General features: G+C 31.0%; 1 long non-coding RNA gene across 1 annotated transcript; it reads left to right on the top strand.

Moving 5' to 3' along the window:
* Positions 1-4,385: 4,385 nt before the first annotated feature.
* LOC143248780 (uncharacterized) lies at positions 4,386-8,344 on the top strand. The gene is made up of 2 exons (XR_013027171.1): positions 4,386-4,423; positions 6,641-8,344. It is a non-coding gene; the product is annotated as an uncharacterized LOC143248780 (long non-coding RNA).
* Positions 8,345-11,490: the final 3,146 nt, after the last annotated feature.

Raw genomic sequence — 11,490 nt, 5'->3', positions numbered from 1 at the left:
TAATTTGGACAATTCACGTAATATTTTCTATTACCTTGTCAGAACAATTTCTGAGAAGTGTTTAATAATTTTATACCAACATCTCATGGTTAAATTATCTTATTTCCACTTTATTTTTATATTTTTAGTTGGTGACAACCTTGGATGTTTTGGTGCTAGTAAGAAGAAGAAAGAAGCTCAAAACCTAGAAAAACAAAAGAAGGAATTAATGGCTACAAACATGCCAAGACCCACTTCTCAGCCTACGAGGAATGGAGCTGCTTTGGCAACCAGAAATAGTTCATTCCTACCTGTCCTTGCTGTCTGAATGTTCAAACCTGAAACCTTAGAAGCAGCAGCTGGAAGTATCCAGAACTTAGCAGCTTGTTATTGGCAGGTATGGTTCTTGGTATTCATGGTTATTCAGAAACCGAACATTCTAATAATCTGTTTCTTTCAAATGTTTTATCTAAGTAGCGAGTTTGCTCTAATCAGAAGTTAATATTGCTTCATAAAGAAGAGAACTTACGTCGTCCTTGAGTAGTGTGATTATGAAATTTCGTAATGAATACAGTAAGTATCTGCTACTGTTCAAGAAATATTTTTGTGTCTTTATAATATTGTTTTTACATGAATAGTTAGTTTGTTAGTAGTTGGCACTAGTGAGGGGTGTCTCACACTCACACACACACTCTCTCTCTCTCTCTCTTTGATGTATCTGTACATTTATCAAAAGAGATACAAAATATTTAAATGAATGGTATAATAAATTTCAACAAGAGAGGTAGAAATAACATTCCCAACAAACTTCCTTGTATAAGTTTTTTTTTTGTACTTGTGAAAGTGGATAATGTTTTAAATTCAAAATAAGAGCAATTATTGAAATGTAAACCCATATAAGGGTCAGAGACTAACCACTGTTTGTTAGATGAACAAATGTTTACTTCAACTACAGGATTCGAAATTAGCTTGGTGTGAAACTAGAATTATACTTGTTTATCTTCTACTAACAACTAAAATCTTCTTATAAAATAAAAAATTGTGATGACTTTACCTGTTTTCTTTTTATATTCTCAACACACAGCCAAGCATAGACATTAGAGCAGCTGTGAGGAAGGAAAAAGGGTTACCAATTCTAGTGGAGCTCTGAATGGAAGTTGATAGGGTTGTATGTGCAGTTGCTACTGCTTCTGAAACTTGCTATGGACAAAGGAACAAAGAACTTATAGGTAAGATTCTTACAATAATTTTTTTTTTTTTTAAATGGCTACATCTTTTACTTCCGTTGAGTTTTGATCAGAAATTATCAGTAATTAGAAAGCAAAAACTATTTACTCTGAAATATAAAACTCTTAAGGAAGGTTCTGTAGTTACATAAATATACAAACTGTTTTGTTTCAACAGAATACTTTTTTGTGTCCTTACAAAGGTAACTATAATTAACTTTATCATATAGGATATTCTGCTTAAACTTCGTGATTGTTTATTTAAAACTTCTTTGCTATATGCTATCTTTGGCTAAGTGTAATAATTTGGAATATTGTATAAAGAAACAAGTTGCTATTTTCTATATTATATCCTGGTTGATGAGAAAAGAACTGGAAAGGGTTTTGATTTTTATCAATCTTATGAAAAATAACCTTTATTTTATTTTTAACATTTTAACAATGCAATCAACTAGTGTCCAATAAAACAACAAGAAAAAAGACCAATTAACTCAAAATATCACAATATCTTTTTTGGGAAATATGCTATCGAGATTTGGTTCAGAAACTTCAAATAGTGGCTCTGCCCATGATGTTGGAACATCAAATGAAACCATTGCTGCTGTGCTTGCAACACTCAATGAAGTAATTGTTAAAACAGTGATTTTGCTCGGTCACTGTTGGAAGCAGGAGGGTGGAGAGATTAACTTACATAGCAAAACAACGAGGGAAATTTTCCCTCGGGTAGTCAAGTTTACTGCTCAAGTGCGTGTATGCATTTCTTGTTAAAATAATAGTTCTGCTCTAATATACTACTAAAATATGTTCTGTTGTGTTTTTTTATTTAATTTGTGATTACACTGTCTTAAAATCAATCTGATTGGTGTTCAGAATTTTAATTTTTCCTGATTTTGATTTTGTGAGAAAAGAAAACCACCTTAACACACTTTTTTATAGTAAGGGCAAACAGTAATCTTCAAAGTTATAAATTCCATCCATAGTTGAATCTTTAATGATGCACTATTAACAGTATAAAATATTCTGAATAAACGTTTTTTGAGTTGTTTTTCTCTAAAAGTTAGAATGTGTAATATTTTGTGTACATATTTTTTTGTCTGAGATTTTCATTAGCTATAAAATAATTTTACAAGTAATCCATTTTCCACTCCACTTTCAATTTGTAATTTATTCCAATACCCTTTTATGTATGTAAAACAACTTTTTCATTTTACAAATTGAATTTTCTGTTGTTGACATTTTTATTTATCAAATTTAAATTATACTAATGTTTTTTCCTATCTGCTATTAATCTATCAGAATTAGTGTCACTTTTTATACTTATGTGATCTTATGATGATTAATTTGATTATATTTTTTAGTTGCTTTACAACATGTGGCAACATCAAGAGCTCGAGAAGTGTACAGAAGATCAGGTTGGAAAGAAACTCATTTTATTACACGCACTATGGTTGCTCGTAGTTCTGCCTCTCCTACTGGAAGTGTTAATAGCACTTGTCGACCAATTAGCACACAAGGTGGAACCAAATATGAAGATAGGACACTTCCACGTGGAGGACAAGGTAAACAAGAAATGTTTGGTTTTATAGTGCATTTGGATGTACTGCAAAAGCGTAAAGGGTTGTTATATTAAAGAAAGTCACTTCATTTTTTTTGTTGGATATTGTAAAATATACAACCATTAGTTTAAAATAGTGTAAAACAATAAACAATTATGTATATAATATTTTAGGCTTAATGGTTAGGGCATCTTACTTATCTACTGATTATAGGATCGAAATCCATTACTCAGTATGCCCTCTTTTCAGTTGTAAGGACATTATGATGTGATAGTCAATACCTCTATTTGCTGGTAAAACGTAACCTAATAAGTGGTGGTGAATGGTATTGACTGACTGTTCTTACCATCACTTTCAAATTGAGAACAGTTAGTGGCAACTTAGTGCAGAGAGCCCTCTAGTAGCTTTGCATGAAATTCTACAAACAATAATACTTTAACTAAGGACTGGAGTGTTGAAACCACTTATCTATAAGTTATTAATAGATCAATGGTTAGAACAAATAACTGAGCACAAACTTTGTTGACAAGAGCTGCTATGAAATAGAAGAAAGTTTCAATCGTAATCATACTTTTTAACTATAACTTTGATTTAATATGAAACATTTAAGTATCAAATTTATACAATAACCTTCCATTATGTGTTTCTGTTTATTTTTTATCTAATTTATCAGCATCATACATATTAGAATTGAAATTTGGATGTGCTCTGAGCTCATGCATTAAATGTTAAAATAATTTAAATATTTATTTTTTACAAAAAAAATACTTTTATTGTGAGTATCAGGTGCAAGATTGAAATGTATATATATTATTTTTTATTTTCTACAATTTATAGTTAAAAATAATTACTACAGTAAAACTGGAATTAGCCAAATCATTATATTGGTATAAAGACATATTTTGCATTTAGAATCTATTGGTAATGAGCAGTAATTAAATAAAGTAAGATTTTTAAGAATTCAAATTATGAAATTAGAAGACAGAATTCTTCAGGAACAGATGTTAGTGCTTTGATATTATAGGTTATTAACAATGACTTTGAAAGATTTTCATTAAATTGTTAATTTTTGGTTAATATGAAACTCTGTTTTATTGGTAACTAAGACTGAAGAAAGAAAATCCATGTTCTTTGTGAGGTTTTTCTTTTATTGACCTAAATTTGTGTAATTTTATGCAGTAGAGTTAAAGCATAATGTAAAATTTGTTTTTTATCTTTTTCAGTGGGTGTGTACAATCAGGTGAGTAAAATGTTTGTACCTTGTTACAAAATTATATTATAACCTATTTACACTGTCAGAATCTTTATTAATTACTGTTCACTCATTTTATTAATGTTAGTAAAAAGCATCCTTATCAGCTGACTATTTAAACTAATGCCAGCTAAAAATGAAAATTTTCTGGTGCCATATAATTTACAAATCATGGGTAAAATAAGAAACTATGCTAAAGTGGAACCATCAGTTAAAGTTAATGAGCATGTATGTATGTAGTTTAGTGTAAAATATTAAAGTTAAACTTGTTTGTGTTGTGCTTGAATTTTGTGTGTGTACTTTTGTGTGTTTTATTTAGGCGAAGAATATCCAATGAATGACCTAGCCCATCCTGTCGACTTCCACCATCGGCCCCTGTTGGAGGAGTGCCTATTTATCCACCTGCTCCAGTGAGTTCCTGACTCATTCATATGTACATGTTTACTAAACTGCTTGAAGTCTCTTACTCTTACACATTGAGATGCTATAACCTTAAATAGATTATTTTCATTGTTTAAACTGTATAATTAAAGGTGTGTGTGTGTGTGTGTGTGTGGAATAAACCAAGTGTATGGTGAAACCTCAGTTATCAGCTAACCAGTCTAGGCTTACTTCACTTGCAGTAAAATTGTAAATGATAAAGATGATTAAGGATATTATAACTGTAGTTACTAAGATATTCACTAAACTAAGTACATCTGCTTTAAAATTATCAAGCAGTTTTGTAGTATTTTAGATATGCCTAGAGGTGCAGTAATTCTCAGTATATCATAAATGTAAATTATAAAAATTGTTGTCTAATTAGGACCATATTTTAATTTAAAGAAAATAATAGGATACAAAATGACCTAACCATTAGAGAAAATGTAAATAAGTAATTAAAAGGAATCTCATATCAATGTCTGTTTAGTTTTGTAAAATATTAAACTAGATTTATACTGATAATAAAAGCAACGAGATTTCAAGTGTTTCCTCTCTTAATCTATCATTATTATGCCTTTCTCACCTCACTCTTAACTTAGTACTATGCACTGTTCTCATATCTAACATATTTTTTGTCTTAGCCTCCACCTCATGGCTTCTAGTCTTGCTCCCAAGTCACTTTTAAAATACTCATTTTGGTGGGTGGTTTTCCTCTTCATGTTTTGTCTGTTTGTTGCATGACTTGTAATAACAAATAACTATCAATAGGAAAGGGTTACCCCAGCCTGTAATAGTTTCTCAAGAATTCATTAGCAGTACACCAGTCTCAATTATTTACTTGTCTTGTGATTTATTTCATTACTTCATTTCTAGTTTATATTATTTTTGAGAGGTCAAACATATGTTTTTGTTCCCATAATTTTAAGGATCATCTTTAAACATTTTTGAACTGTATTTCTTTTTAAATATTATGGTTGTCAGTTCTAATTTCTCCAAAACATTTATTAATAGCATATTTTCTATAAATTAAATAGTGAGCAAGAAAGTGGCTTTATTATTTAATAAAAAATATATATATGTATATTGTAGAAAAAATATTCATAACTTGTACAGGTGTTTTAATATATAAAAAATAATATATTAAATCATTCAGTAAAACAACTAAAAACTGTAGTTTTTAGATTAACAGTAAGTAAATATTGGTGATAAATATTAAGCCTAATAATTCTACTTCTATGCCAGCTTTTAGCATTTAATACTGTAACTGAAGAAGTAATGCTAACAGAGGTATTTTTAATGCTACAATACTCTTTTCTCTCTCTCTCTATCTACACTAAATTTATTTTAAATTATGGAGTTTCCAGCTAAATCTACATAAATCTATGTTAAAGGAATAATGTATTGAAAATGTTAATGGAATCCATTTACCAAACAACAATTAGATTAAGAATTTTCTCAATATAGAATTTGTCAAATAAATAGGTCTAACTCGCTCAAAATTCTTGACAACATTGTTATATTAGAATCAGTATAGGATAAATTAGGCCTGCTAATAAATGTTAACATACTTTTTGTTTTAGCATGCAGATGTGACAAAATCAAATTAGTTTTGTGACAAGAAACATTCAGTTTTGTTTTATTTTTTATATATACATATAGATTTGTATAAAAATAAATTAAGAAATTGGCTTAGTTTGAACTCAGAGTTATTATTTGAAAAACAGTCCTTAATATTTGATCATGTTTTGGTAAGTGTACATTATAATTATTGATATTCATGATATGTTTCTAAGATACACCTGAATGGAAACTTCTTTGTCTCATACAGTTTTTACACACATCCTACAACTTTTTTAATTATTTCACTTTGGAAGATATAAGAAAAAATGTTTATTTAAATTGTAGTGGCTTGTTCATCTGTAAATAAATCAGCATTAGTGAATGTTGTGTTCTTAAGTCAGTGTTTAGCAAATGAACCTGTAAAATGTTGGTTGCAACTAATGTGATTATTGAAACAAAAACAAACGTCTTCCTAAGAGAGTGCTGTGGTAATCTCTGTGACTGAGTTTTAAACTAATATTGAATTTTGTTTGTACTATTTGAATTTAATTAAAAGAGAAAGAAAAAAAAATTGATGATGTTTCACTTTTACCATTTGAAATATATTCTGAAAAATTTCATTTTCTACAATGTTTCAAACTTAGATGAGATCCCCTGTAGAGCCACTTTATGCCCAAGTTAATCGTGACAAGAAGAAGAACCGCCATCCTGACTCGTCTTCCCAGTCCATGTTACTTGACCACCAGGGGGCGCCAGCAGGAGACTCCTGGGTGTGACCATATGATTGTCAGTTTGATAACTGGTGTTATGTGGACTTCCTTTAATTTTTCTAAACTGTGGCAGCTACTCTAAATGTCATCTCTTCTTCCTAATGGGCCATTGCATAATTCTTCAGGGTATGTGGAGGTTAAACTGTTGGAGCTCTAATGCCCTGAATTGAAAATGAGAGAGAGAGAGAGAGAGAGAGAGAAAAAAGTATTTTTTGTTTTTGTTTTAATGTCAATAAGATGTGAAGAATACAGATTCACACAGCTTAATGTGTTTTTAATGTAGATATTAATTGCATCAGTTTCAGAAATTGACATATAATTTTGATTCTTGGAAAATATTAGCCAGATATAGTTTTTTTAAATTCTTATTTTTAGAAACTGTGACATTTAATTTTCTTTTAAAAAATAACATTGCTTACAAAAGTTAAAAAATATAGAAAAGGCCCAGTAGCAGTTTAAAGAATGACAAGGTTAAACAGGTTAATTTATGGAATTTGGGATCTTTTACCATGAGAGTAGCTTGAAAAGTACACCAGTAGCTAAAGACTCGATGACAATGATGTTTTAATTAAATTCTTACTTAACCTGCAGCTATTTGGTTTTTGAACCAGAGGTGTTTGTTTCTATTAGGCTTTTACCAAAGATGTAGCCCCTCAAGGTTGAACACTGTATGATGTGGTCCATCAGTATGTTTTTGTTTTTTTTTAAACCTGTGACGTAAAATAGCTTTTAAGAATTTGTCAACATATTGGTTAGAGGATGTTTTATAGCTTTAAAAGGTCTTTGTCACTGCATCATGTATTCCACTTGAGTTTAATTCTTAAGCCTAATGTACACTTGCAGACTAATGAGGGGAGAGAAGGGGGCTAATCTTGGGCAAATTGCTCAAGCCCTGTTTCTCTTTGTGTAGATCTTGTGTTTATTTTTTATCATCCAGTATGAGCCTTCACAAATTTATGAATTTCTTAATACAAGCATGCTATAAACTTTTAATATTTCATTTTGGAAAAGTATCTCAGATGATAAGTTTTGTCTGGGTAGCTTTGGAGTGTGCTTCTAGAAATGTTTGAGCCTAGTCATACAGCAAATAAAAACTAATTTAAACTGCTGTAAGATCAAATTGGAAATTGTTTGTAACAACACAATGCTACTGGTATTTTATGTCCATACGTTTTATGTGTGTTCAAACAGATTAATCGAAACCTTGTAAAGCATGTGAAAATGTAAGTTTTTTCATAATCATTTCAATTTATATTTTGGTAATTATATTAGATTGTTTTAAAGTCAAACATGCCAACACAATGGCCTAAACATCACCTTTTAGTTTTATTTTTAAGAGAAGTTTGTTAATATTTATAATTCATTACACATTCCAACATTTTTTTTGTAATGCATATTTTTTAAAACTCGTAATGGAAAATAGGATCTTTTGGAATAAGAATTGATGGGTAAAACATTTAACTTTTCTTGGCTAATTTGAGTCCTTTGTGAACTGTACTCAATTACTAATTCACAGGTGAGGTTTCCTATTCTCAGATTAGAATACTGATAGAAACATTAAAAAAAACCAAAACAAAATAAGATGAGGCTTACTGGTTAATTTGAGCTGTTTATGCAACAGATAATTTAAACTTGTGTACCCAAAGATTCAGGTGTAGTAAAATGAATTAAAGGTGTTTTGTTACTTCCATAAAAGTGTTTGGAAAGTTAAAACTACTGTATTGTACCAAGAAAAGTAATTTTTGAAAGTGATGACTAACCGACCTAAAACATTTGTCTGAATGAATAGAGTAAACAAAAAGTTAAGAAGGAGAGATGAGGAAACAAAGTATTGTATATTTGGAGTGTCTGTTTAGAAAAAAATAATATTTTACAGTGCTGTTACTTTTCACATTGGATGTATTGTTATTGGTTTTTGTGTAACTTTTTGTATTCACCATCACATATAAATGGCAGATTTTAGTGTATAATGTACCAATAAAAAATCCTTACTCAAAGCTTGTTGAGGATTCTAAAAGAAACACACAAACTGAGAACAAGTAGAAATATACACAACTTTAATTTCTCTGTTTAAGTAATAAAGTAAATGTGACGACCAGCTCAATTTTCATTCAATCTGTTTAACAGATATTAATGTTTGAAAACATACATTGTCAATAATTATATACAACACAAAGTACAAGTATCAGACCGCAGTGGCTCGAGTCTCTTCCCAGATGTTTTGAATATAGAAAGGTATTCCCATATGAAATCCCGGAACAGCTGTTTAATTAAGGTTGCTAGTTCATGGTAATTCGACAAAGGAATACGCTTGTAAAGGTTTCAGTATCAAGCAACACAGACCTAATTTTCTAACTTTAAAACAAAAACGACAGATAAACCAGAACAAACCAAATTCATCTAAATAAAATATTTCGGTGAGAGCGACATTAATGTTATTCAGCTAGAAAAGTATAGTACATGCTTCTCTTGGTGCGATACCTGACACAAACATAAACTATGCATTCAAATCTGACATGTACACAAGCAATTCAGTTTTGAAACCTCATGAAGTAAGGACCGAAAGAAGCCTTTAGGTTAAAGTATTTTACTAAAACTTTCAAAGCAGTATGCCTGTAATAGTTCTTGATACTAACTAGTGCAATGGTCATACCAAATTATTTATTGTAATTTACTGGAATAGACGCGTCTACTCATGAAAGCCTCTGTTTGTTTACATGAAAAATTCAAGTTACGTACCTCTTTGCCAGATTGAAAAGTATTAATTAAACATACTTTTGTTTCACCAGACACCCTTCTCTTAACACGAATGTGTAGTAAGTGTAATTATGAAGGAAGAAAACTTATCTTAGGGCAATTAAAAAAAGAAAATGTTTAGCGTCAAAAGTTTTGGAAAATAAAGGAAACGTCATCTTTTAACTAGTTTTCACCCCTTTTTTCATGATTGTTGCTCGTTTTCAAAGGGTTTCATTTTTCATCGAAACGATACAGAATTTATGACAAAGTAAATCAACTATGTTCATCTCTCCTTTTTCTTTTCTTTCTTTCTTTCCTTGTATAATAATCAAAAAAAGAGATTGTGGTGGGAGGATACAAAAAAGAAAGTGGACGGGTCACTTTTTTTTAATCTGACCGTACATAAAATTACTATATCATCACTCAATTATCTTTACGTACTGGGAGAGCTTATGAGGTTTATTTAAGCAACCTAAATATAAAGAGTATTTTCGAAATATAAATTTACGAGTGTGCATCATACGGTATTGTATCTCGTAACAGGTTTTGCATATAGCTGATTCCAAAGAGTTTCCCTTGGGTACGTTCCTGGCACCGAATTTTTATGCAGATAAAATCGTGTAAAAATGAATAATCTTGGTCTTATGCTTCCACTTTAATACGGAATATACACACCCACGCATGTCTCGGGGGAGGGGTTAGGTCAAGAAATCGACTCCTATCTCATTTCATGGAAGCATATGAGAGGTATGAGACAATCGGTTCAAACATTCGTAAATTATTAACGGACACTGACAGACTTATAGGTTTCCAACAAACTCGCCAGTACGCAAGTAGTGCTGCTGTCGTTTGAGCTAATGAGGGGTGGCGGCAAAGTTGGTCCCTAATTTCCATAAAATTCACGAACTGTCGATGATGTAGCATTTTTCTGTGCTCGTGCATCAATTGTAATAACTACGTAAAAGCAAGGAGAAGGTGTAGGGTAGCAAAAAAAAAAAAAAAAAGGCATATAGAAACTTCAATTTTGTATGGTGGTAATATCTAAACCATACGTTTATATTTCTCAAAAACAGATTAAGACGTGAGTGTGATCACTGTAAGGAGAACTGAGTTACGTTGTGTTGTATTTCATTACATCTACCAATTTACTTTTGTTTGACATCCACGTGAAAGTAGGCGTAACGTAAGAAGAAAGTGTTCTATACAATACCATCTGTATAAAGTTCTGTTGTTTAGAAAATTAAGCTATAATCTGAGATTATGTTCAGCGAGATAACCATTAGACGTTTTGAATTCCATATATACACACACGGTTAGCTAATTAATCTGACGCTGTTGTTACCTCTAACAAACGTGACCACTTGCTTCAGAACTTTGAACTTAACGCCATCTTCTCATGCTATAAAGATAAATGGTGGCATGGAATAAAGTGTAACGAAAATGGAGTAAAAAATGTAACTGGTCAAATATTCATTCGCATGATTCCACACAGCGTAGGCACATTTAAGAACTTACCTTTTTTTGTAATGTTTTGCTTCCTGTGAATTAGCGTTTTTGATAAATGCGTTCTGTACATTTCAGGCTTGGAGTACAGCTTCCATGTTGGTTCCACACTTTTAAAACTAAAGTATTGGACTTGACGCTAAGAGTTTTGAAGAATTCAATTTGTTGCTATCGTGTTTCCGCTTTGCTATACACTGTTGTTAAGTGTCTCTAAAGACACAGGAAATCTTGGCCGCTTCCTGTACATATACAGACCACGTAAACTATGAACTTGTCGTTTTAGAATGCAGTCTGTTTGTTCAATCAGTTGTAGAAAACGTCAAGCTTCATAAACCAGAATTTGTCAGAATTATTCGCACATGGTAGGTAGGGGCTCGCGAAAATTCATTCAATTATGAACTTCCCCTTCTTGCTCGATATGATTTCTTTTCAGTTGCATTTTGTTCTCGTGAGCTCTCCTTCCCGCGTTAAAACATGTGACGAGC

Source organism: Tachypleus tridentatus, chromosome 4, assembly GCF_004210375.1.
Source record: "Tachypleus tridentatus isolate NWPU-2018 chromosome 4, ASM421037v1, whole genome shotgun sequence".
Taxonomy (NCBI): domain Eukaryota; kingdom Metazoa; phylum Arthropoda; class Merostomata; order Xiphosura; family Limulidae; genus Tachypleus; species Tachypleus tridentatus.
The sequence above is the reverse complement of the archived record's forward strand: the minus strand, read 5'-3'. Positions and strand labels throughout refer to the sequence as shown.